This window comes from Mugil cephalus, chromosome 22, assembly GCF_022458985.1.
Source record: "Mugil cephalus isolate CIBA_MC_2020 chromosome 22, CIBA_Mcephalus_1.1, whole genome shotgun sequence".
Lineage (NCBI taxonomy): Eukaryota > Metazoa > Chordata > Actinopteri > Mugiliformes > Mugilidae > Mugil > Mugil cephalus.
The window spans coordinates 2,532,081-2,559,361 of NC_061791.1; the positions used below are offsets into that span (position 1 = coordinate 2,532,081).

The following is a 27,281-nucleotide window of genomic DNA, read 5'->3' on the forward strand; positions in this document are numbered from 1 at the left end:
GTGTGTGTGTGTGGGAGGAGAGACAGGTGGAAACAATGCGCTCTTCACCCGGGTTTGAGGGTTCTCTGGGCAGGGATGACGAGCGGCTGCAAAGCGAAGAGGGAGGCCGGGTGGACGCGCCGCGCGCACGCTCAGATGATTTATACAGGTAAATGTGAAGAGTGTGTTAACACGTTAATAAAACACCAGCGTGTTCCCGAACGTCTCTTTTCTTTGGCACATTCAATTGTTCACTAAAGCTCCCCGTTAGTCAGTCAGTCATGTGAAGGTGAATAATCGTCCAGGTGTTTGTTCTTCGTGTCGTCGGACAGTTTAAGTGCCTCTTGATGGTTTAAATGTTTGCATTGTGTCTCAGGTCGAACGCATTTGACTGATTTAAAGCAACGAAAATGTCCAGATTTAAAGATCTGACGCTAAACGTCAGAATATTAAATAATGATTCTGGTGTTTGCACTGTAGTTTCTGATGACTTCCTTTAACAGATGTAGAATCATCATATTCATTTATTTGTTTAGTTGTGTAATATTATTTAAAGACTGTACAGGATTGAGTTTGTTTTATAATTATTTCTTAATCGGTTCGTGCATGTGTAACCTTTCATCAGTCCTCTATAACCCTTCCTGGTCTGAGAGTCATTCTGGTTCCCACCAGTCGTTTCTTACAGAGGGACAAATGAGGGCGAAGACGTGAAATTGTAACGCGATTAAACGACGACCGCCCAGACGGTGTGGAGGACGCTACGCAGAGAAGTTTACGATGCAAAAGGGACACGGACGGAACGACATTCTTCCAAAAATACACGACTTCTTTGATGATGATGGCGATGGAGAGTGACACCAACCTGAGGGTCGGCCGTTTGAGGACGTCCGTGTCACCGGCTTTCACGCTTTTCTGGGCTCCTCCTGGGGGCTTTTCTGCACAGCAGATACAGAATACTGCCGCATGCTCAAGTGCAACTTTCTGGACTATAGACTGTATAAAAAGTGGATGTCATGACCAGTGATGCCAGTTACTCTAATCTGACTACTTTTTTCCCCTAACGAGTAACTGACGTGTTACTATTTCCAAACCAGTAATTAGATTACTTTTTTTTTTTTTTTTTAGGTAACCGGCTGTGACGGCTCCTCAAGAGTAAAGCCAAAGCATATAGAGCTCCCCTAGTGGCTAGGCGCAGTATAGGTCAAAAGCTCCCCCACGTTTGGGCCAAACGCAAACAGGATGTGACGTGATGATGATTGACAGTTGCCACCGACAGCCGCTCTGCGACAGAATAGGATGGGTGGGTTGTTGATAATGCAGCTCCAGGATTGGACAGTACTGATCAGACTCGGGTGAAGTTTGGAACTTTGCAAGCCGATGCTGTCCGTATACCATGCGTGTGATCAATGGGAAGAAGTCACTCATTATTTATTTATTTTTGCTATGATATCCGTACTAACCGTGTGCTAAGTAAATGTCAAAGGACTGCAGATAACTCACTATGTGCTGAAAGCATCCAGTGATTCCTCACGTTCCTCCTGGTATCACGTGTACTTCTCAAGGTTCTGCAGGTTTTTCCTCGAGATTAACAGCCACTAAAATGTGTGTATGCATGCAACAAATACTCTATGTGTTGTATGCAATTTACCATATGGGCATAATAATGGAAAAAAAAAAAAAGCTGCTAGCAAACAGGTGGTTAGCCGGCATTGTCATAATCCTTGTTTGCACATTAATCACTGTCCTCCAAACAAAAAAAAAAAAAAAAAAATGCACACAGTTAGATGAATTATCGCAGCATATTAGTCATTAACTTAAATGGAAAATCATTTCAGGTCATTATTTTTATTCAATGGGCTGCATAATTGCACTGGGAAAAAAAAAAAAAATCCCTCGTCCTCGCGTACTGTACCGAATGCACACATTCGGTACAGTACGCGAGCGGCACGCTGGGCCCGTGGTGCCGTGCCAGAGCGGAGAAGCCGGTCGAGCAGAACCCAGGGCAGCGGCCTGGGCTCCTGCCAAGGCCAGCTGGTGGCACAAGCACAGAGGAGGAGGAGGAGGAGGGAGGGGATGAGGAGAGGTGAAGGAATCCTGCATGGCAGAGAAACCGGGAGTGAGAGATTTAGGGGAGGAGGGGATGCATGTTAACGCATGTACAGTATATCCACCTCGGCTTCTCCGCGTGAGGAGGTATGCATTCTGCGTGGGTGCCCAGCTGATATGTGGTAGACGGGGGAGCGCGGTGGAAGGGGAGTCGACTCTATAAAATTCTGAATGCCACTAAATCTTTTCCATTATCCACAGATAAGGCAGTGACAGATGTTTCGGAGCCCAGATAGAATTTAAATCGCTCAAGTTTGGCTGATAGCGCCGGGCGAAGAATGAAAACAGATAGGTGGAGACAGGCCGCCCGAGACAGCAGCCGTGATACAGATACACAAGCACTGTAAACATCCTTCATTCCTCCTTCTCCTCGCTCTCCTCCCTCCCACCTCCTCCTCGCTGCTCTCAGCTGGAGGGTGTTGCCCCCATCGAGGAGCTCTGACAAGGTCAGGGGTGAGGCAGCGCCGCCTCCCCCTCCAGGCTGATCCTGATGAAGGCTGTATTTTTCTATAGATTTGCATGCAAACTGCAAAAAACAAGTGTTTGCTGGTGTGGAACGATGACGTGGGTGTATTTTACTCCCAAACTTTTACACAAAATGTAAACTTTTCTTCGGCTAAACGTGCCCCCTCTGGGGTCAAACCAATAACATTCAATATGATTTGAAGTTTCCGCAGCACAATGTCACCTCAAACAAAACCGAAAGCCACCACAAACGGCGTTTACACCAGCAGCTGACGCCAAATCTGCAGCGAAGCCCACACTAATGAAATTCTTTCAGGTGGTTTAGCAGCTCCTCCGGGCAGGTTGAGGCTTGAGGATTTACAGGATGACACCGCTGGCTGCTGAGTGAAAAAAGCCACGGAAACCTCTTTTTATTATTGAAATGACGCTGATGCAACGGTGCGCACTGAGGCACGCAAACGGAGCGGCAGCGCGAGCGCTGGGACAACGTTCGCCAGCTTACGTATTTAATTAGGGAATCTCAAAATCTGCAGCGCTGAAAGTCCTTTCCTCGCCGCGCTTTAATGTGAACTCCTCGTTGAACTGATGTTGAACTTGGCCCAAATCGACATGATGAAATTCCTCCAGGGGAAAAAGACAGACTCCCACAAACACACCGAGGCAGCTCCTGGCACTGTTAGAACTTGCTCGAATTAAATGCCACAAAGACAAAAAATAAAGAATCCGAAACAGATGCACTGTGCGACTCTGAAACCGTCACGTTTTCAAATAAAACAAGAAACAAAATCCAAGTTAATGGCATTTTCTGGATATTCATCATCAGTCATGATTGCAGGACGTCGTCAAATGGCAGCTGTCCATCCACAGATTTAATGAGGCAACAAAAGACCATGAGTGATAAGAAAAATCAGAAATCCACTAAGTTGTACCAATGATAGGTGAAAAAACTTAGGTGAGGCTAAGAAAGCTGGTAGAAAGTTGACCTAATCTCAACTTTGAGGCAGCATGATTGAGATGACGACCAATGGAAGTGCTTGCTGCTATTACAGCGTTAGCTAGCGAGCTAGCTCCGTCCTTACGCTAGCTAATATTTCTGTGACTGTTTCACTTGGAAAACTTCAGGGTGAGTGAGATACGAGAGTGTTACCTCTCGGCTGGAGGGTATAATGTCAGCAAATCGCCTCATGTGTGGGCGGAGCTTAATGTTATGTCACTGTGAATGGCTCCGTTTACAGTCTAGTAATGGACTGACTTGTTGCAGTCAAAGTTCCATCCTGGTGAACCCAATCACCAGTGGCCAGATGCCCCGAGAACGCCTTTGAGATCTCCGACAACAACTCGGAGGTGGTCTGGGTCACGTTTGTCCGCCTTCTGTTTCCGCAGTGTCAACACACAATGAGTCCTGGGTCACTTTAAAGACCACCTGCCTACTCGAGAGGGGTAATCTGACTTTTGCCATTTGTTCATTTAGCAAAACAAAAACATACGCTTTTAATAAATGACCGGAAAAGGCACCGTAAATGATGTCTGGTCGTTAGTGATGAGAGGCTTGAAAGGCTTCTAACTAAATATTAAATAAATCTGAACTAGCATTAAGGAAGCTTCCAGGGTTTTTGCAGGTCTAGCCAACGTCAGGGCAGACATGAATAAATATAATAAGATAAACTAAGATGTGCACCAAAAACATGATGCACACACATATAAAACAGCAGCGTTCTTGGTTCTGAAACAACAGTAAAGATCCAGCATGTCAGATTTTATTATATAGAAAGTGTGACACTGAGATTAGATCTGAAGAGCTGACTGGAGGCGGACGTGGAGACTCATTTTAACGCTTTAACCTTCAGAGACCTGAGCTTTTATTTGCTATGCATTTTTAATTTCGCCATTTATCTTTCTTTGGGATTAGAAGGACCTAAGAACTATAAAAACTAAACATCGTCTCTGAACAGGAGGTAGTTTTTGGAAAAATAAATGATGTCCTCATGTGTGGACACTGGGATTATTTCACTCAGTATAATAATAAAGTCACAAATGTCTTCCAGATAAATGCACAACTTCCCAGTGTTCAGCCACACTTTGGATTTTGCTCACTGGCGTAAACCTTTGTGAGTTACGGTAATTCCAAAGCTGCAATCGTCTAGAAGGTTAATGCTAAGGACACAGGTATTAATAGCTGGGAGACTTCGTTTACAAATTGCCCAGGTCGGATATTAGTTAATGAGAGGTCTGAACGGAGGTCTGTCCGAGGGCAGATGGTTTTAGGATTCTTTGGTTAAACATGAGCAAAAAGCAGCATGGAGCAAATGACTGGTTTGGCCCTTTAAAGTGGGAACGCTTCTGCATCATCACACCAGGGGTGGAAAACACTGAACGCCGACATGTGATTTTTATTAAAAGGCGAGCCGAGATACCGGCCCGTAACCCCAGCCTGACATGCTGAGTGTGCGCGTTTGAGAGGCATGTGATCTCACTGTTTCCCTGCGTGAGAAGAGAGACAGCAGAGGCACACTGAGTCAGTATTCAGCCATGCAGCCTTCTCGGAGACACACTCGCATACCAGGCCTTTCCAACGCACACACACACACACACACACACACACACACACACTAGCCAGCCTTCGACAACGCACACACCGCACTGAAGGAGACCATTGTCCCGGCGTGGAACACAGACGGAGAGGCCAGAGGCAATCTTCACAGGAATCTGCTGCACTTTAACACACGCATGCACGAGGCTCCACCCTCCAACGCAACAGCCGCCGCCACATTCTTTATCTCCAGCTATCGGCCCATCTCCGCCTATGAATCTTTCATTTTGGAGGGCGCTCGCGGCGATTAACGAGCAGCACCACGGACGCTGGCCAGCGACGCCAGAGGTCAGAGGTCAACTTTGCTCGGGTTCTGAGGCCGCCGCCGCAATGTGGGGTGCCACTGTACGTCTTCTGGAGGAAAACACAAAAAAAAAAAGAAAGAAAACCAGAGCCTCATGCATATTACATGAAAGCCCTTCCATGACAGGATGGAGAGGAAAACAAAAGGGCAAGATTTCATCTGAGAGAGAGGGAGAGGAGGGAAAAGAAGGACGGAGGAGGGATAAAGAGGGTCCTGTGAGGACCAACAAAGACAGGCTTTATAGCGACGAGGGTCAAATGGGCGTTTTATTCATGGTTTCCCCCTACACGCTGAGAGGAGCTCCCTTAGGGCCTTTTAAAGGAGAGGAGGTGCGCATGTGTGAGCGTTTATACAGTTTCTCTTCCTGACTCACACACACTTGGTAGAACCTGTACTCCCCCAAACATCCACACCATCCAACTACACACAGATCCTGGATGTGTGCGTCTCTTTTGGATCTCTCTTGGTGTTCTGTCATTTTTTTTTTTTTTTTTTTTTTTTTTTTTAAAAGCCTTAAAGCCACTTATCATCCCAGAAGTCTGTTGGACCAGCTCTACGCTTTGCTATTTCCTCCGTGGCTCTTTCCCTGCGCATTGTTTCGACGGGGATCTTGGCTTCACGGCAGATGTTCTGTCCACAGCGGCCTGCCAGCGTCGGGGACATTCCTCAGCAGGCTCTCGCTGGTGAAGCGCTGACGGCACTGTTCTTGAGCGAAGCCAGCGCAGAGTCCATATTTAACGGGACACGTAGCAGTTGCAGGAAATCACAGAAATCCTTTTTGATTATTCCGCACATGCATCACACACACACACTCTTGAAATGCAGCAGAACACAGTGGGTGGGTGGACAGCAGAAGTGTGGAGAGTTGTTCTACTAACTGGGGGCCAGGGATGCACAGAAGGGACAAATGACTAGCGGTGCAGTGGTTGGAAAAAAGAAATGCATGAACGATTTACTCTGACATTCTCTCAGCTGTGAAGAGACTTTTAGTTTTTTTTTTTTAAATATATTTTAGGTTCTTTCAGGTCATTGTTTTAATTTTCTGGCTTCAAATTCTAAACTGCAGGACGATCTCGGCAACTTTGCTACAGTAAATAAAAACCCATTTCAAAACACCAATTGACATTCTCAAGGAGGTATGCAAGAGCCGACTACAGAGGAGCAAGCACAGAGGGTTCACCACAAGGTGAAAATCATGCAAGAATAGATCAGACAGATTGGAAAGCTAAAAAACAGACAGACAAATCTAAACGCAACCTTGTCCGAGAAGGTTCCAGGTCTGGATAAATTCAAAACCACTTACAAAAAGAAACTCGACTATTATTAGATTATTTCTATAGCCATTTTTCACAAAGAAAAATGAAATATTAACTGTCAGTGGGGGGTGACTGAGGGTCTATGTTTAGGGAGAGGAGACCGTCTGTTGATCCTCCTGACCGCCTGAGGAAAGAAGATGTTCAGCTCCTTGGATGTTCTACAGCTGATGCTTGTGTATCTTCTCCCTTAGGGCAGTAGGGAGAAGATGTGATGGGAGTCTTTAATGATGGGCATTGCTTTATGAATGCAGCTATGCATGTATAATTCCAACAAGCAGGGAAGTGGAGTCTCGAAAGTCCTCCAAGACACTGCAGTTACGATGTTTTGCAGATGATGTTGTATGCTTCAGATGAGTTTGGGATCTAGTGTATCTAGATTATGGTACCATAATGATGTGAGAATAAAAGTACGGAGAAGGCTGTGTGCTACTCATGATCTGATTTACTGCTCAGATTCAGCCAAATCAAAGTCAAGTCAATCCAAAGTCAATTGAACGGTGTTTCATACATTTTGCAAAAGCAACTCATGAATTTCTGAAGGTAGAGATGAGGGATGTTCCCCCATGGCTCAGGCAGACAAATTACCTTGGTAGTCCATTGGTTCTAGACTTCAGGTATTCGTTCCCTGCAAAGATTTCTTTGATAAAAGTATGAAATATTAACGTTTTTTTTGTTTACGATTATGTCAATTTGTACTCCAAAAAACAGGCCACTCGATCTATATATAAAACTACGGTTGTAATTGGATGTGAATACATTTTCAAGTCACAAGAGTGAATATTGGTTCTATATTAAACAACTAAGCTGAAGATGTGCACAAGACAAGAGGTGGCAATATGCCCCCTCTCATGTTACCACTTACCACATGTACAGAATGACTTTGACACTAAACGTACCATTCCCTATCATGTAAATATATACATAAGCTGTGGGTAAACTGTAAGACACTTGAAATGCTTCTGTGAAATTGATTTAAAAAAAAAAAAAAAAAGAAATAATCCAACCCACCACTCCTATCACTACATCATGCCGCGGACAAACAAGCACCATTATTTGCTTTATCATGATTGCCATTTCCCTTGACGTCCTCCTACCTATTTCCCACTATGTCTAATACGGCTGTAATCACCATTGTAAACCTTGTGTCATTGTGAGGACACATATAATTAAAAGAGGATTAGCAATGGACGGGCCCAGATGCCTTCTGCATGTAATTAACATTCAGACAATGTGGCGGGCATACAGAGAAAACACCTGTGTTTGTGTGTGCGCTTTTTTTTTTTTTAATTCTTTTTTTCGTACGAGCGTGTCTCCCTGCTTGTGTTTATGAGCGTGGGGCGTGTCTGAAGATGTGTATTGGTCTGTGTGTTTGAGAGGGATTAGCCTCGGGGAAAATTCAGTCTGACATGGGCCAATCACGGCCATTCAGGGGGGCTAGCCAATCATCCACAACACCACGCTGCAGGCTGCCAGGAAATGGTATTAAAATAGGCTTCATCTACATAGTGACAGTGGGCAACACTGACAACAGTACATAGACATGTTCAGTGGACAAAAGTAGTTCTCAGAGCCTTATATTATGCTTTAGAAATCATTTCTGAATACCCTCGTGAATGTGGTTGTTGTGGGTTTTGGATCCTGAACCCTAATCCATTTTATGTTTGTGAACGTGGAAGAAGAAACGTCCAAGAAAATGACAGTATTCAGTAACTAATACTCCTTCAAATGTGAACATGTTATTATAATATGGGAAGTTGTGCACACAAAATGCTTGGTATTGAATGGTAAGAGCTACTAATTCAGATTTTTTTTTGCTCCTTGGAGATTAGACCTTCCCTTATCCTTATCTATCTATAGATCAAGATTCAATCCAGTAAGTTAATATAGTGTGCAGAGGGTAGTTCGTAACTTGGCTCAAGAATACCCATGTTCTGGTCATGCAACGCCATGACCTCCTGAGACCCTGTGTCCTCATATGGGGGCATCAAGTTTTAGGTTTTACTGCAGCTTATTCTGCTTCATTTAATCCTCGCTAGCGGACACTTTAGTCTGCCATCTAGTGGTAGCAAAGGGTCAATACACAAGTCGGTAAAAACATGATAGTGGGAGTTTCATTGGATTCATTCTACAGATGATCACAGGACAAAACCCCGTCAAATTCTATGGTTAAAACTTATTTATGCTTATTAACGTTTCTACTTTGATATGAGCTGCACATTTAACAAATTTTATCAATAGCAACGAGCTACAACCTCGCTAATTAGTAAGTACTCGTTTGAGGACGTTGGGACTTTGCAGTTCTGGTTTTGCTCATGTTCAGGCATTAAAATAAACACTTTTATATTCTGTCGTATACTGGTCACTTTATTATGATATAAATAATGAAATAATCCCAGTGTCCACATATGAGGACATTGTTTTTGTTTTTTCAAAAACTAATACTTCCTGTTTAAAAATGATGCTTAGTGTTTATAAGTCTTAGGTCCTACTGATCCCAAATAACTCGGAGAAATTAAAAAGCGCACAACAAACTAAAGCTCTGGACTTGCTGGGTTAAACTCCCTAACCCTCCCTGGAAGATTTTCCCTCTTGAAACTGAAACTGATATGACCGCCTTGCCAAACATCCACAGAGTACAGTTCTTCCACAGAGCAGACATGTTTAGTCATATGATTTCAGTCCTTCTTCAGCTTTGACGCAAGCCAACTGCTGCTAAAACAGAAGACGTTGGCAGACCTAAGACAGATGACTACAAACGATCATGACTGACTAATCATCAAGAGCATCAGCTCCAACACCGATCAGGACATCCCTAGCAAGAACACCGCTGCTAGCATCTTAAAAGTAGGTAGGCAATGTTAGGGCTGACTATTCACCTCCGTGTTTTCTGAAAACGGCAACTATCAAGTCGGAACCTTAACATAGGTTTCCACTTATGAGTTTAGCCTTTATTAATCCCTAATGAGGAAATTCCTTCTCTGCATTTAGCCAACAGCTAAAGTCAGTCAGCAGCCCTGCATGCTGCAGCCTAGGGAGGACGTATGAGAGATTTGAACTAATGACCTTATGGTCCTAAATGTGGTCGTCTATTTGCTGTGGGCGTTATTTTAAGTTGTATATTTTCCCAAATTCGACAGGGCAAATAAGGACATAAAGACATTAGCTGGGTCTACATCTAGAACCAGTGACTACGCTGCTTCTCTGTGGGACGGCGCCGCTACGCAGCGATTCTGATGCCTAGATGGAGAGATCGCAGTTGCTCTTTCCAAGCACTGTGACATTAAAAGGTGATCGTCTAATGGAAGTGACCTTTCAGCTTCATCTCCCTATAATGCGTATATGAAGAGGACGCATCCGCTGTGTGTGGGCGCATGCGACGCCTTGTGTACCGACGCTTCGTATGCACATAAAGGTGCGCGAGGCGTAGGAGAGGATTCGCCCGCCGTGCAGTTCTGTGTGCGTGTACGGTGGCACATTTCTGTGTGTGCGTATTTAATGCCAGCGGGGTCGTCTAGCATTACCCGAACGACCGCGAGATGAGGTCGGCAAGAGAGGGCACAGTGGAGACGTGAGAGAGTGTCACCCCTGACCCGCGGGCCATTAGCTGATGGGTAAATACTGTCGGCCCGGCTGCAGAGTGGGAGAGAAGCTGGCAGTCGCTGAATGAAGTCACTCGCTGCTCTAAGGTCTAAAAACTCTTGTCCGTAGAAGCGGGACTTCCATCAGAGTATATTTATCTAAGCTGAAGAAATAAAGTCTGAATGCAACAGGAAACTAATCTTGAGTCAAGCACTATTCCTACCGGATTAGTTTTATCATCATATCCCCAGCAGGATGCAGTCTGACACAGGCTCACACACACACAGGAAAAAAATAAAAAAATCGCCTTAGGAACAACTAAAAAAAAAACATGAGAAACAGCACAATGTGTTTCACCGGCCTCTAAATTTACTGGATCCCAAACTGATCAAGTATCTGTGGGATGATCCACCATAAAAGACCCTAACTCAACCCAGAGGATTCAAAGACTCACACTAACATCATCCTGTTTCCAGTAGTGATGTTCGATACCACCAGTTTCCTTTCCGATCTGATACCGAGTAAAATTCAGGCTGGTATTGGCGTTACCGATCCAATATCGATACTTAATTTCATACTGTGTAAATAGATCCTAATGTGTCTGGTAAACCTTTATTTCAGATCAAACTCTGAAGTATACTGAGGTAGTGGCCTCATTTACTATATAGCCGAGCTAAAACAACAGAAAAAACAAACAGAGACACAATCACACAAAATATGTGAAAATGTTAATTTTAGACCATTAAAAACCATTAAAATAAATTATTCTTCATCTATTAAGAAAATGAAAACTGAAAATACATAATTTTTTTTCTTTTGTATCGATTTGCATATCACTAGTTTCTAGTCACCACATATTAGGAAGGTGGTCATAATGTTATGCATGATCGCTGCCCATTAGTGGGGCACTAAATACAACCAACATGTCAAAATGTTCTGCCACGAATAGAATCTGTGGTATCGTTCTCGTGATGGTTTTATATTTCCCTTTCACCCGGACATCTGTCCAAACGTTGAGTATTAACACGGCCTCCATTACTGTTAAGAGAAAAGAGGCAGGTGTGATTTTTAATTTACAAATTACGGACAAAGGAATAATCACGGGATTAAGATCAGAGATGACCTCTGCAATTAGCACAAATTACTAGAGGCCCCCAGTTAAAACGAGGACCGGGCAGATAGAGTCTGAGAGAAATCTTGGTACCATCTGCTACTGAGATATTAGTGGGTCTTTCCTCTCACTATGCATTCAAGTCCACATGCTTTGTACTGTATGTCACCTGACCCAAAGAAAAAAAAAAAAATTAGTTTTGAGAGTGAAGGCACATAATGGTTGGACATTATATCCGTGTGTGTCGGAAGAAATCCATGTTATTTGCTGTTTGAAATGAAATAGAATTACACAAGACATTGTGTATTTAGCACAATCACCCCACACATTGTTCCGTTAGCCTAACAAATTCACAAAACAGAAAGCCAAAAGTGCAAAAAACGCTAAGCTACATGAAGCTACACCATTAGCGTTCCCCTTAACGTTCCCTCCAAAGCAAAGCTTTAATGTCACACTACTGACAAAAAGTCATTAGTACGTAGATTAAGTGATGCTAGGTGTTGATAGCAACTAGCATCAATGGGTTCAACTGCTAAGTAGACGACGGCAGAAGATTTGTCGTTTTCTGTCGCTTTATGTTTGGTCATAAACTTAAGGTTTTCTTAAGTTCTTCACATTTCCACTCTCAACTTCCCTGATTCTGTCCCTTCCATCGTATTATTGCCGGTCAAGTATGTGCACTGCGCTTGCTTCCGGTTCTATTTACGCCTGTGTACAGAAATCAAGGTAAAAAACTTTTATGCGGGTCGGTCTTTGCAATGAAACAGTTTTTCTCCGCCGTGTTGTCACTTGCAGGTGTTTTCAGACATCTACATTGGTCCATCAGGGTTCACAGCTCTTAGCGAGGCTCCTACCTTTTAGAATCAAAATGAAAACCAGAGAAAATGTTTGGATGTACAAGGTTTAGAGGCAACACTTGAATGTCCCATCCTCTTGTCTGCCACTGAGTGCTGAGTGGCTCTGACTGCTCTAAGAGGGCACTCTGCTTCTCAGGGCTAAATCACTCAGGACTCATAAAGAAAGGACTCGGAGCTCAAATGCCGACGGCGTTAGCTGAGCAAACAGACAAATGGAAGAGCGGGTCATGTTTGTAGGCCCCCTGCCCTGACGCTTTTCCCATCAGAACGTTTTTATTGAAAATAAACCTCACAGAAAAAAAATAAAAAATGACCAAATGCATTAAACTTTTAGAAATTCTCATTTTTGTTAAAATCTTCTCATGCATTTCCACTTAAGCTTTTGATGTATTGAAGTTTAATCTGTTCTCGGCCCAAATCCAACAACAGACCCTAGGGAATAAAAGTCTTCTACAGTCTGAGGTGACAGAAGCAAAGTGACTTTTACAGATAGACTTCTGAAGGTCTCATCTTCTGAAGGACGCTACACATCACGTCAAACAACGACCACGCTGAAACAACACAGCCTTCTTCCACCAGCTCCACGTCTTGGAGGGATTAGTTGGAAAAACCTGATACGATATTTCGTCATCTCGAAGCAGAAATCCAAACAATCTGGCACGCTGGCGACCACGCGGAGGAAATCTTGGCCGATGGCGGACACGCTCTCCGGCCGCGTCCACTTATTCAGATATTTTTGGAAGGAGGCATCCGCAGGAATTTCAGAAATCTCGGGTTCGTGTGGAAACGAGCGCAACATTCGAAATCTCTCCATCTCGGAGCTGACAGGTTAAGTGCAGAGGATACCTCTTGTTCTTGGCAGCCGGTGAAAAGGCGATCGCAGAAAGCTGGCTTCAGAAAAATTGTCTCACCGCTGTTCTCTTTATTAATATTGTCAATTACATAGAGTCTCTGGAACAAATTACTAGACTTGCGATAAAAAAAAATCGGGAAAAAAAAGTTTATTATTAAGTGAATATGTGGTGCAGTCCTTTCAGCTTTGACTGATGGATCATCGTCTAACCTCTGTTTTGTTCAGTTTGAAGTACAACCTAAAAAGATTCTTGACTATTCAACAGTACGACAAAGTTTTTGCATCTACAGCAGCCCCTCCCCCCCCAAACCTCAGTCTCCGAGGATATTACCTGTTGCCGGCGAATGTCGTCAAACGAAAACGATGAATAAAGATCAGCTGCGCGTGTCTCTCTCTCTTCCCCCTCCTCCTCCTCCTCTCGAGCAGCGTTTCTGTTTCTATTCCTGAAATGTCTGTAGATGGAGAGGAAGAAAGAGGAGGGGAGGACAGGGAGGAGAGCAAAGGGAGACGGTTAGCTTCAGCCTGTCAGTCAACGGCAGAGATAAAAACATCAAATCCCATCTGTGGCGCGTCTCAGCCCGGGCGCTGCTGCAACCAGAGCTAAATAACAGTAAACAGAGGAGCTCTCGGCATATGAATAAAATAAAATGGATATTTGAGTCCATCTCATGGTTTTGGCGAGATAAATAAGAGAACCCAGATGTTGCATGAATGGATCCACTAGAACTGTTCTCGCGGAAAAGCTGGAATTACACGGGAGTCTTGGTGGTTTTCGCAGCAGCGACCGCGCACGGATTCATTTCCATTTCTGCCTCAGATTTCACCTGTCGATGTCGCGGCCGCAACGCTCAGACGTACAGGTACGCTACGTGATCTGGCTGCCCGCCGCTTTATTTACGCTCCCCACGGTAACATCGTTTGTGATAATGAGACAATTATGGACCATGGCCTCGGATTTCCTTTGCTATCAACGATCTCCTCTGGGAGCGCAAAGTTAGAGGAGTCATGGTCCGAGACGGATCCGACATACGTGCGTTGACCAAATCCCGGATGTGTGTTTTGCAATTTCTGAGGACACAACTTAAGGAAGGTATCCATGTGCAGCTGTACGACTACAATAGGAGCAGGACGAGTTGGAGGGACACAGTCGGGGTCCTTGTCCGAGTCCACGGAACATGTGTAGGCTGAAGCGACTCCCCTCAGCATCCACGCCAGAGAAGAGCTGATCCGCTCAACCATGACAGGACAGAATCCGTCTCACTCCTCCTAAGTCTGAGATTCGACAAATGATCCCCCTCCAGTATCCGGCCCGGAGATTTCCGAAAGGAAGGAGAGCACTGCAACACCCCCCGATAACAGGAACAGACTGTCAGGTATAAAACATGGGCAGTGGCTTGTCCTCTGGGGGGGGAGAGCTCCTTGCTCTTCCATTTGACGCTTTGCAGCAACTTTGTAATGTTAGAGGTAATCAATTCTGAAGCCACCGAGGATCTGGAGGAAAGGAAATGAAACAGACACATCGCACGATGTCCAGAAATAAAAAGAGAGAAAAATAGACACGCGTGGTGACAAAGAACACCAGGCTACATTTTTATCCATCCAATAATGATCACAGAAGTATTGTGTTTGCAGTGTTGATGAGTGTTGCTATGACGCTGAGGTGACTCTTCAACGGGTAAATTAACAGGAAGGTGACTAGATATTGTCTCATAACATTGAACACTTGTTTTTTTAATTCAATACCAGCAGTAACGGTAAGATGGCCGACGTTCATGAGCTCAGCTCCTCTACCATTAATGAAAAATAAACTGGAGTCATACGATTCGGTTCTAAACGACAAGGCTGAAATAACCCAGCTGCCTTTGCTTCAGCCTCGTTTCTGGGACAAACTGTAACATGAAGACGTCCAACAGGAGCTGGCCTCCACGTTCGTAGCTGTAGCAACGTGGCAACGCCTCAACCGATGTTATGAAACTGCTTCACTTGTCGCCACGTTACATAAATATTACCAAGCCCTTGAGTGAAGCTACAACAGCTCCACTCTGCCAGTATGTTGCTAGCAGGGGCGACGCTAGCAGAGTGGCAGCTTTTGCCTTAATCAGTGTGGACGCAACATGAGAACCGTCAAATAAATCAGATTCAGTTCATTTCGAATTTGCCAATTTACATCAAAACGTTGCTGGTCTTACTTTCATGACGCATGATGTTTCTGACTTACTGACCACCATCTAACTGCCTAAACCAGTAACTGGGAAAACAAACACATATGACAAAAGTGTTGTGTTAAGTGGCCAGGAGGTAGACACACAAACATGAGGGAGGGAGGCAGGAGCAGGAAACTAACTTTAAATAAACTTCCAGAACCAGGAACATAAAGACCTGCAGGGTTTTTCCAAAAACAGGTGAGATTCTAAAAAAAAACAAAAAACAAAAACTTAGGGAAACAGAAGACACAGACCTGAAAAACCAGGAAACGCCAACAGGGGCAACTTGACAGATGGCAAAGACACGGCTGCATGTGCACACCCACATGCTGAGGAGTAAACCAGACACAGGTGCAACTAATGAGGGCGGGGCACACTGGGACAAACCAATCAAACAGGGGAAAAAAAAGGAGGGGGGGAACACAGGAAGTAAAGCAAGAAACAAATCCTTACAGAACCCAACTGCAGATAAAAGACAGGAACGATGTGGGAAAACTGCAGGAGTTTTGAAATCGGCCCAAAGATGTGGGACAGCAACACTTCCTGGGACACGGCTTCACTCTGATTGGATTAAATTCAGAGGTACACATCACTGACAGCAACCAACCCCCCCACTTCATCGCCTTAGAGAACACACTGCTGCCACCAAAAGAACTTAGACCGGATAAACTTGATTGAGTTGCATAGTCAGAGGAGGACACACACACACAAAAAAAAAAAAGCTAAAAGAAAAAGTAGCTGAAGGCAAAGTCTCATTCTTTCATTCTGGGACTTTCTGCAGGAGCCCACGACGCTATCGATCTCATTATGTATATAAAAAAAAAAAAACAGAGTAAGAGAAAGCGACCAGACGAGGCGTGGTGGAGTACGAAGATTACAGCGGGGCTCGGCGCACACCCAGAATTACCCTGCCTACCACGGCTCCAATCTATTTCAATTGGACATGGCTGCCGAGTGCGTAGCGTCGGCGCTTACACACTTCTTCTTCTTCTTCTTCTTCTTCTTCTCCTCACGCTGCACGGCCGGTAAACAGAGCAGCGGAATGCATTCAGATTACACACACAAACACAGGTATGAAAACATAATGTATGTTAAAAAAAAAAGAAACACACACACACACACGATACAGAAATCCAGACTACGCCCCCCACACACCAGCTGTTTACTACCGCCAGGAGTAATAAAAACAACATGAGTCAGTTTGAGAGAAGCATTTGCGAGAGAAATCTAAAACTATGAAACTCCATATGGTCCTTCTGTCTCTGTCTGTCTCCCTCCATCTGATCCCTCCCCTCCTCCTCCCATCCTCGTCTCTCTTTCTCTCCCCTCCGAGGAAAGGCAGCGTTGCGTGAGCTCGGCTGAGAGATGACAGATCACCGCGGACGCTGACAACCTGCTTTCGGAAATCACACTTAAGTTTTCAGCCCGCGACGAATTAAGGCGAGAGCCGAAGACTCAGTGTTTGTTGCATTATGGGACGTCACTTTTAACAAGGCCTTATCATGGTGTGTGATGAGCATCAGATATCCTTTCAATCAAAAAAAAAATAAAAAACATTTCAAAGGGGATCGAGATGAAGTTGCAGAACGAGTGAAAAGTCATTGAAATGCAAAGAACGTGATGATTTTTTCATTCAGCGGCGACGACTTTAAGCAGAGTTGCATGTGCAGGCTGCAGGAGGAGGAGGAGGAGGAGGAGGAGGAGGAGGAACGAAGCAGCAGCACTTGTGCTTCAGAGACAGAGAGGCTGTTATAGAAATGTAACACATTGCCATCTGCAGGCAGGTCCAATCGGCAGGCGAGGACGGAGCAGATGAACCCGCTGAGAGCGAAACAAACTTGTCTAATTTAATCAGAAAACTCATCACAGAAGATAAATTGCACTCGTGAACTTGTTTATTATTCATTCATTCATTGTTGAGCTTGGACAAGCTGCTTTTTTCTTTTTTTTTTTCTTTTTTCCTTTTACACAGAACAGAAATGAACACGGGTCCTGCTGATATGGTTTTGGGTGCTGATGTTGACCGTAGTGTTTGAGGAATAATTAAAAGGTTTATTGATCCCGGGTGCTTAGCCCCTGAGGTCGACGGGTTTTAAAAACCGGGAAGCAGGAATTGACGTCGTCCTCTATAAATGGAAGCAGCTTTAATTCTACGTTTCACATGCATCTCGTTTCTAACCCCGCTGCGACACATGTAGACACACACACACAAACACACACTCACGCCCTCGCTGCCGAGCGAGGACGGGAGCCATCAGAGGGCCCCCGGTGACGGAAAGCGATGGTGACACCAGCCGTCAGCCAACATCAGCCCCGGGAAGATCGCCGTGACAACCACGACATCGACCCCTCCGAGAGATTATCGTCAGCTGCTGCCTCGCGGCTACTACTACGCTAACACACACACACACATGCAGCACACACCGAGTGAGGAATTAAACTTGCGGCGACGATTCAGATTCCGACGAACGGCGGTGGGACGGTAGCTGACTTAAAAAAAAAAAAAAAAAAAAGTCAAGCAAGAACACGTACATCATGTATCCATTGTAGAACATTTACGTTTTATTAAGGTAAAACACCATGACAGCTCTTTAAAGGTGACGCCAAAGCAGCTCCCCCTGGTGGCTGGCTGCAGTTTAGGTCATTTCAGTCCAGCTGCCAAACCATAAAGTAGACCTTAAAATGCAGTTTTTCGTCGTTTGTCGCCACAGGAAGAGGGTGCGGTTGACAGTTGCCTTGACAACCACTCAGCTTTAACCACTGGATCGTTAACCAATTGTTAATAATCCGACATTTCGGCGGAGGTGGATTAGAGCACCGTTATCGATCAAGTGCCAGCGAATCCAGAGGATCATCATTGATGACAACATGGCGCCACCCATTCCCCCAGAATATTTGATGTATGAGATCCAGCGTGGCCTGATTTGACTCAGTTCCAAACCTTATGTAACTGTCATGGACCAAAAAAAGAACAAATACGTTTTCGTCCTCTCTGGCGTCGGGAGGCTCAGCGTAGACCTGTTGCTCATGAACGCCAAGTGGAGCCACTTGATGATGCCCCTTGGGTGAGCTCCCATCAGAGGTCTGTGAGGCACTGCCAGCTGAGCGGAACCCCGAGGGCCTACCCAGGACTCGCTGGAGGGGGCATATCTCCCAGCTGGCCTGAGAGCGGCTGGGGATTCCCCCCGGAGGAGCTGGAGGAAGTTGCCGGAGACCGGGAGGCTGCGAAGTCTCTGCTCCTCTTGTTGCTACCACAAACCTCAAGGACCAAGAGAATCGTTGGAGTAGATTGGATTGTAGCTCAACTAGCAGATTACAGGTTAGCGTCACTTCTTAATTCTCATTTGTGAACATGATCCCATCAAACGTTAATTGAATTATTTGAGATAGCAGCTCCCTCCCAACCAGGACTCGCGTCAACATCAGTCCTGAAAGCTACATCACCACCACCACCACCACCAAGCACAGAGGAACCCTGGAGGACACAGAGCTGGAGGCAGCGCTCAATTGTGGAAACTGTTTGTGGAAATCACAGTTATCTGAGCCTTTCCTCTCACAGAATCCACTCCAGGGTACTCAGCTCCTGATTACAGACATCACTAAGACAAAACTGCCACCTGCTTAATCATCAATAAGGTCGTCAACCGGCATTCAATAGAAACTCTCAATTAGTGTCTGTCTATGTAAATGCAGTGTGTGTGCGTCTGTCTGTCGGCTGCCAAGAGGCCGGACGTTAGGCTTAGAGCTGACGTATGGGCTCAGCGGGGATCTTTTACTTTAACTCTTCTCGTACTCTACGATGAATAAGTCAATAAACCAAACATATACAGCAGCAATTGTCCTAAGTTGTCACTGATTGCCCACTGAACTAAATTTCGCCTGAGAGTCCCAGATCCGGCGTCTCGCCCCTTCTTTGCGCCCGACGCTTTAAATAAAACTCGATTTAACATCAGCGCGGCTGAATAAATTTCCGCCTTTGTCCCTGTTTTTTATCGCCGTTCCTGGGTGTCGTGGTGTAAAATTGATGATGATGTACATTTTCATATCCGACTTTCTTTCATATTCAAATGTTGTGCTTCTTATGTTGACTCACTGCCGCTGCGTCTCCCTGCTCCCGCGCCGCCACGACGCCGCCAACACACAGCCACGTACTTTAATGCATGTGTTTGATTTTTGTCTCGCTTCATCACATTTGCTCCGTTTTCCATCTTTTTTTATAATTAATCTCCGCGCTGCCGTTTTTTTTTGTGTATGTTTACTCCGTCCGCCCGGCGCTAATCCACGAACGGATGGCACTCGCTAGATGCTCCCCCAAAGTGCGTTGAGCGGCTCCGATGCTTATGTCGGTGGTTTGTACAGTAAAGTGTGTTGAACTGGGGGTGAACTCTGCGACGCACGGTGAGAGTCCTCCATGCCTATGGGGAAGGGAAAGAGAAAGAGGAGGCAGAGAGGCTCCTCTGGAGATAAGACTCGCCGACTTAATCCTCTTGATGAAGCCTCAGCCTTAGCCCCGCTCTGTTTATCTGCCATTCAAAGGCTCCAACAGGACCGGATGGGAACATGGAAAATAGATTAGGCCTCTCCTGTCTAGACGCCACACACACACACACACACACACACACACACACACACACACACTCACAGCGCTGCGCAAACCCATAGTGACAAATGTTGACAAGGCGGATGACAAAGTGTGGTATCATAAACAACTTAGAGGAAGCAGAGTGTTGGCGAGTTTCCCCCGACCGTTGAACAAGAGGGTCATTGACACTGTCTTAAAAACGCGCATGGAGAAGTTCGTCTGTATCTGACGAAATGATATAAATGCAATAAACACAACCGCATTTCTGAAGCCTTGTTTGTCAGTTGCTTCAGAGCTACAGCTCGAGCATGCGTTTGGGTTTAAAAAGGACTCATAGACGTTTCATCTGAGTGGCTCCTTCAGTTCTGAGGGACTGAAGAAGGAAACTCTGTGGGTAAAAACCCATCAGAAAACTTGCTGGACTTGTTACTGTGAGAACCAGAAAAGAGTGCCTTTTATTGGCATTAACGGAAACCACTTTCCCTGTGAATGGTGCTCCAACGAAGCCATTGTCAATGAGAGGCTCTGGTCTCAAAGTGTGAACGGTGGTGAAACATTTCAGAGAAGTCAAGACCGTATTGTAAATTGATGGTGGATTAAATCTCAGTCCAAGCTTGGCATAGATGGCTTCCTCTACATCCGTCTTCTCTGGCTAAGACTTTGTTCTCACGCATGTTTATATCATATCAGTCACATGGTTGGTTGACCTAACCATCGACCCTGAGCTCCTCCCAATGCATTTAGCCATGGTGTTACCACTGGGCCGTTTTAGCTAGATGATAAAATGGCCCCATTGAGGACGAGGTGGCCGAGTGGTTAAGGCGATGGACTGCTAATCCATTGTGCTCTGCACGCGTGGGTTCGAATCCCATCCTCGTCGTCTCCTTATACCATCATGAACAACCCCTTTGTATGTCGAGCAGAGAGAGGCAGCTCAGGTTAGCGTTTATGCTGCACAATACCACATCCACCAAGAACCTCTAGACTCAGCTGGCTGTAATCTGACTCCACATCATCAAACAAACACAATTTATGCACACTTTCCTGTATTTTTTTGTCTGCCTTCGACACAAATTGCACATTTTGATACCAGAACTACACAACATTAGAAAGTGAGGTCATAATGTTATGCCTGATCGGTGTATACAGATTACTGTCTTTTCTAATCCTGCTGCACTATCTGACATTATTTAGTTTCAACCGTCAACATTTTTCCATTATTCTCACTTTAAATAAGGAAATAATATAAAAGTTGTTTGTTGTTGACACGGTGTGTGTGTGTGTGTGTGTGTGCGCGCTGGATAGCGTTTGTTTAATCAATGCTAATGTCAGCTGATTACAAAAGCTACCAAAACACCATTTATTATAATAATCACGACAAGGCGCGAGACCTTTAGGTGACACAGATTTTGAGTGCCTTAAGACTCTGACAATCACGGTGGAATACAGTTTCAAAGGAAAGAGAAAAGGAAGCCGCCCGGTCCCCTGCAACAATTCCTTTTGACTCGCGTGAGTCGACTTTCCGACTGCGAAGCCGCCTCCTGGTTGCGCATTGTGCTTCAGTCAAAAGAGACGCCTCGTCAAAGACGAGTGATTGTGAGCGTATGTTCTGGAGCTTACTCCAGCAAATAGACGACCTCTCGTAGTCAAGGATGTGTGTGATGGCCGTGAAAAGGATGAGCTCAAAGTGGAGAATGAAGAACTAATCGTCTGACTGAGCACCAACTTTAAGTACTCTATGAAAGCCACGCAGGTGTTGGAGCCAATCCACATACACCTCCTGAGTGTTTATTTTATTGCCAACTGTGCAAATTTGCAGTTCAGTCAGTGGTGGAGTACATGAGCTGCCCTCAGGTCCCCAGGAAGACGGACCCAACGTCCCCATGCGCCCACAAAATGCTTATGGGGAGGAAAACTGATGTGGAGTCAGCGCTGGAGTCCAGCAAAGATCCTTAAAGATTCTTCTCTCTTTTTCTGTCTCACAATCAGATGCACCATCCGGTCTCATATGAGCTGCGTTATGCTCAAGGTTTCAGTCGTCACCTCTGGACGTTGCAGGATCTGAGTCCTGCAAAGCATCTTAAAACAAAAAAAGATCGGTTGGTCCAATCCGGTCTTTCGGACGGACTTTAGCTAGGAATGGACGGAAGACATCGAAGTAGTCATCTGAGCATCGTGGAGGCGAATTTGTTTACGACAAAATGGCTCGGATTGGTGGGAGGACTAATTTCCAGTTGCATTTGGCAGAATACACTGCACTACACATTCACATTGAAGTGTAAGAGATGAATGTCTGATTGGCCTCACCATCCACCCTGACCTCCTCCCAGATCATTTTGTGGCGACACTGGGACATAAGACGAGGTGGCCGAGTGGTTAAGGCGATGGACTGCTAATCCATTGTGCTCTGCACGCGTGGGTTCGAATCCCATCCTCGTCGGGTTTATCTTATTCCATCTTGAACGACTCTTCTTAAACATTCCGTTGAGGAGACTCTTTCTTTCCTTCAGGCTGCACAATGCCAGACTCTATCCAAGGACCATCCAGTTGCATGCAATTTTTTTGATTATTATTAAATACCAAAGTTGCTTAGGTACGGTGTCGGTACCAGATCGGCTGGAGTATCCGACGCTTCCAGATGACGTCAAATAGTCATTAGGGGCGTGTCCTCGCGTTTTATCATTGGTTCGAGCCCATTGAGGACGAGGTGGCCAAGTGGTTAAGGCGATGGACTGCTAATCCATTGTGCTCTGCACGCGTGGGTTCGAATCCCATCCTCGTCGTCTCCTTATAACATCATGAACAACCCTTTTGTTTGTACGTCAAATAATCGTTAGGGACATGACATCGCGTTTTATCATTGATCGGACAACAGGAAGTAGCGGAAGAGAGGGTAGCAACTTTAGTGGTTATGGTCGAAGCAGAGCAACTTAGTAGTACTTTTATTCTTGGATAAATTGATATAAGACGTAATCTAGAAGAGCTGGTTACTCCCCGAGCTGGTACCTACCTACAATGGTACAATTATGAAGTACTTGTATTTTGCTCAAGTCTTCAAATCTAAAGTTATTGCCAACACCATTTATAGGGAAATACGTTTCATTGCTCCTTATTGCTATTTTGCAGCCATACTTTGTTAATGTTGAGCCCTGATAGCTCACCTGGTTGAGTGGGAGCCCCATTCTGTAATTTCACTTCAATAAAATTTACAGTTTCATACTTTTATGGTTTTGTTATGCAACTTCTGTCCATTACATTAGAGTTAAACAAAAGTGAACTGTTGCCTTCGATGCTTTCTATTACATTTTAAAGGGTAAAATAAACGGGGGAGTGAAATACGAATGCACAACATGCAACTTTCCCATCAGTGCCTTTAAATCTGGGCTGAACAGTTAGATTGATTTGATCTTCAGTTGCTTTGTGACGAGCTCATTGGACTGTGTATCTGGATCCGTGTTAAACACGAGGACTACGCAACTGACTGAGAGCCAACAGACGCACATGTGTCTTGAAACGTAATAGCTTTTCATTCCTAGACAAAGGTGATAAAAATTCGCCGGGATTGTTTGCTACAGCTCAAAAAAATAACAACTGTGGAATCACAGCAAAAGCATTTCTCTCGCTCTTCATGAAATGTTTGATTGTGAAATTGGAAGCAGCGCTTCAGTTTTGTAGCTCAGCTCAGCTCAAGCGGCGTTGCATTATTTTGCAGTTAGTACAACGGTCCAGCAGCCAGCATCACGTTCGTCTGCAGCAACTGCCAGAACAGTGTCGAAGGCGGTTCAAAGTGTACACTTGTGTGTTATTTGTGGTGTTTTCATTGAATTAGGTCACCATTTCAATCTTGTGGGCAAGGCTTTTGAAAGTAGCTCCAAAGAGTGCATTCTTTTATGTTTTATGTTTTTTTTTTTTTCAAAGCCCTAAAAAAGCCTGGCAGGCTAACACACGCAACACAAACACACAACCTTAACGAGCACACTCAGAGGGGGCTGGAAGTTATAATTTTCTCACTTTTGGAATAATTCTAATTGCCTCTGATTGCTCATTTTGTTCCTTTCTGAGATAATAATTGTGCCGTTTTGTCCCGATCTATCACTGACATCCGATCGGAACTCGGGATGTGACGCCTCTTTGTGCTCTCAATAAAAGGATGGAAGTGCACTTGTTTGCGTAAATTGATTTCTTTAGAATTTGGCCCCAAGATTGTCCCTTTTGTGTTAAAAACATTTGTTTTTTTTGTTTTTTTTACTAGAAGATATATTAATATGAAACTAAATACCTCGTCAGTTAAAAGAAGTGCCTCAGCTGAACTGGGTTTGTACCGATGGAGGAGATGCTGATGTTTAATAGCAATAACAAAAGCTGGATTTACGTGGAGCCACATTAGAGCTGGTTTAGAAGCCCAAACCGAATGAAAATGCTCCATATACACATCTCGTTGACCGAATGTTAAGCTCTGTCTGTGCATTTTCTGTAAATGCACAGTGAAAACATGGCGGCATCTAAACAGAGCACATAGACTTTACTGGTCTTGGGAGAAGGTACGAGCAGAATGGGCAAACATCTCAAAGCACCAACACAAAGGAGCTCTTCTGCACACCTTCTCCTCTTCAGTGCTTCCAGTAGGAGCTCCTTGAATTAAGTTGTTGCTCTATATTAATTTAAAAGTGAAAAATTAGTCACGTTTCAGGGTGGTACTGGGAGAGCTGGACACAAGGACGAGGTGGCCGAGTGGTTAAGGCGATGGACTGCTAATCCATTGTGCTCTGCACGCGTGGGTTCGAATCCCATCCTCGTCGGGTTCATCTTATTCCATCATGAACGACTCTTCTCTTTGTCAAGTCAAACTCAGGTTAGTGTTTAGGAGGCTCTATCTTTCCTCCAGGCTGCACAATGCCAGCAACCAGTAACTCTAGCCATCTGTGATCTAATTACAGAGGGCATTAACCTTCATCTGCCTCAACAAACACACTTCTCTTACAGACCCACCATATTCAACACTGTCACACTTACTGTACATAGACATTGAGGTTTTTGGCCTTTGCCCAATTTACCTGTGAAGCTCAGAGTTTCAAATGCATTTTCTCCAAGAATTAGAAAGTGATTTCAATTTTAGAAAAACTGCATAAACAATCAAAGCTATGTAACCATCGACCCTGAGCTCCTCCCAGTACATTTAGCCATGGTGTTACCACTGGGCCATTTTAGCTAGATGATAAAATGGTCCCATTGAGGACGAGGTGGCCGAGTGGTTAAGGCGATGGACTGCTAATCCATTGTGCTCTGCACGCGTGGGTTCGAATCCCATCCTCGTCGGGTTTAATTTATTATAATTACTTTATAAAAGCCATAAATTTTCAGGCGCATCATGAGCAATAGCAACACTACTTCTTGTATTTTCAGAAGCGTTTTCTCTGAATTAGAGACTTTTATAGTAGAGTTCTATTTTACAAAGTACTGATTTCATTTTAAATAGATGCATAAACATGCGTTGGGGTGAGATGTGCCTCCAGTGAAGGTTCATTCATGTGAACATTAAGGGTTTCCTTTCACCTCCCGTGATGTGATAAGGATCAAGGTAGTGGCTATGAACCTCAAAGCTTAAGACTGGACTTATAAAATGTTGACCTAGCTTCTGTTTTTTTGGTTTTAGATGTACCTAAAACTGATCTGTTGCAGGTTTTTAGGTGTTCAGAATTTAAACTAGTTGCAAATGTGTCCAGTTGGCGATCTCAAAAAGCTAAGTACAAGTAGTGGCTACGGTTTGCTAGCATTAGTTCATTAGCATTAGTGCTAGCGAAGTTCAGCTGCACTTTACAGCATAATCAGAGGCTAATAGATCGTTTTGTCGAAGTCTAAAATGCTTACGTGAAAGAACTGGAAGCTGCTGGTCTAAATCCTTATCTGCATCCACGTCTATCTACTGGCATTATCGTCACATGCCCGAAAGCTGATCTGTCCTTTTATGGCTTTTGAAAAAAAAACAACTGCCAGTTACTTTCTCTGCAGTACGTAAATAATAAATAGGCTGCAACATTCAGTCGCTGTGGAATTCATGACCGAGCGTCGAGACACTTGCGGCGAAATGAAAGGTTTCTGCTCCGCACAAGAGCCTGAGTCCATTATACGAGGCCAGAAATGCAAAGTCACTAGACCTCCGTGTACTCGCGCTGCCGCTAAACACGCCGCTTTCAACTTGGATTGATGCCCCTGGAGATATATACATCCATTTGCCGCTAATTGGTTGTCAAGACACACAAGTCCTTGGCGGAATTTGAATTTCTGCAATTTCATCAGGTCATGTGTTTTCATTTGTCTATCTGTTCGCGGCCATTTATAGAAATACATTTGGGTCAAATTCCACTATTTGCTATCAATTCAGAGGCAATTCTGTCCTGGTAAATGAAAGAGATGGAGGAGGGAATGTGTCTATTACAGCTGGTTTGGCTCTGAATGAGCTCCATATGTATTTACTGTCAGCGTTTGTGCGTTTGCTCGTGCTCGGACCTGCAGGTGTGTGTTGCTGTTGTTCCGTGTGCACAAAGGCTTGAGGGGCAGAAACGGGCAGAACTGGGAAAAAAAAAAAAACGCTGAACGTCTATATATGATAATGTGTGTCCGTGTGTGTGTGTGTGTGTGTGTGTGTGTGTTTGGGACAGCTGTGCGATGATAAATGGACTGATAGCCGATCTAGCTGAGCTTACACCCTCTAATTAGTTTTTAATTGACAGCCATTAAAGATCCCCATTCCCAATCCTGATTATCTGTTGCACAGAGCAGCGATCTAACTGCCCCCATCCCTCCCTCTCTTATTTATCTTCTCCGGTGCAGATTTCTGTCTCTTATGACATTTTATTATAAAATTTTTAACATTTTCGTTAACATTTCACTCCGCTGTTAGAGACGAGGTCTCTTGAAAAAAAAAAAATAAAAAATGGTGCACGCAATATTTGAATGGGTTTTGACATTTACATATTATTTACATTATTAGATACTGTGTTTAAAACTACACAGGTGATAATTAACACATCTTGTTTTTGGAGTTGACAGAAATTTGTTGACGGCTTCCTTTTGAGTTCACACATGACTCAATCACATAATTCAATTCACAACATTGTTCATCGTCCGTCCCCAATAAGTTTCCCCCCCATTCACACCTTAAGACTGGAGCCTCTGCCTGATAATAGGTTGTTAGAATACCATTCACTGAAGAAAGTGGACTGGAACTGTTTTGTCCAAACTACAGGTAAGTATCTGGCCGTTAACAGACGTTAGGAAAACAAGTTTCTGAAGGGTAAAATCATAGATGTTCCCTTTTAAAACCCTACTACCCTA

General features: G+C 44.5%; 1 long non-coding RNA gene and 5 other non-coding genes across 6 annotated transcripts in view; 5 read left to right on the forward strand and 1 right to left on the reverse strand.

The window, feature by feature from the left end:
- Positions 1-16,622, reverse strand: part of LOC125000208 — a 34,945-nt gene extending 18,323 nt beyond the window's left edge. Inside the window, exons 1-2 of the long non-coding RNA XR_007111293.1 lie at positions 15,619-16,622; positions 13,492-13,612 (exon numbers count right to left, since the gene is read on the reverse strand). This is a non-coding gene — a long non-coding RNA (uncharacterized LOC125000208). The remainder of the gene's footprint in view (positions 1-13,491; positions 13,613-15,618) is intronic.
- Positions 16,623-20,744: 4,122 nt separating this feature from the next.
- Positions 20,745-20,826, forward strand: trnas-gcu. The gene has a single exon. It is a non-coding gene; the product is annotated as a tRNA-Ser (tRNA).
- Positions 20,827-22,304: 1,478 nt separating this feature from the next.
- On the forward strand, positions 22,305-22,386 carry trnas-gcu. The gene has a single exon. It is a non-coding gene; the product is annotated as a tRNA-Ser (tRNA).
- A 261-nt stretch (positions 22,387-22,647) lies between these two features.
- Positions 22,648-22,729, forward strand: trnas-gcu. Its single transcript has one exon. It is a non-coding gene; the product is annotated as a tRNA-Ser (tRNA).
- A 1,934-nt stretch (positions 22,730-24,663) lies between these two features.
- Positions 24,664-24,745, forward strand: trnas-gcu. The gene has a single exon. It is a non-coding gene; the product is annotated as a tRNA-Ser (tRNA).
- A 435-nt stretch (positions 24,746-25,180) lies between these two features.
- Positions 25,181-25,262, forward strand: trnas-gcu. The gene has a single exon. It is a non-coding gene; the product is annotated as a tRNA-Ser (tRNA).
- The last annotated feature ends 2,019 nt before the right edge of the window (positions 25,263-27,281 follow it).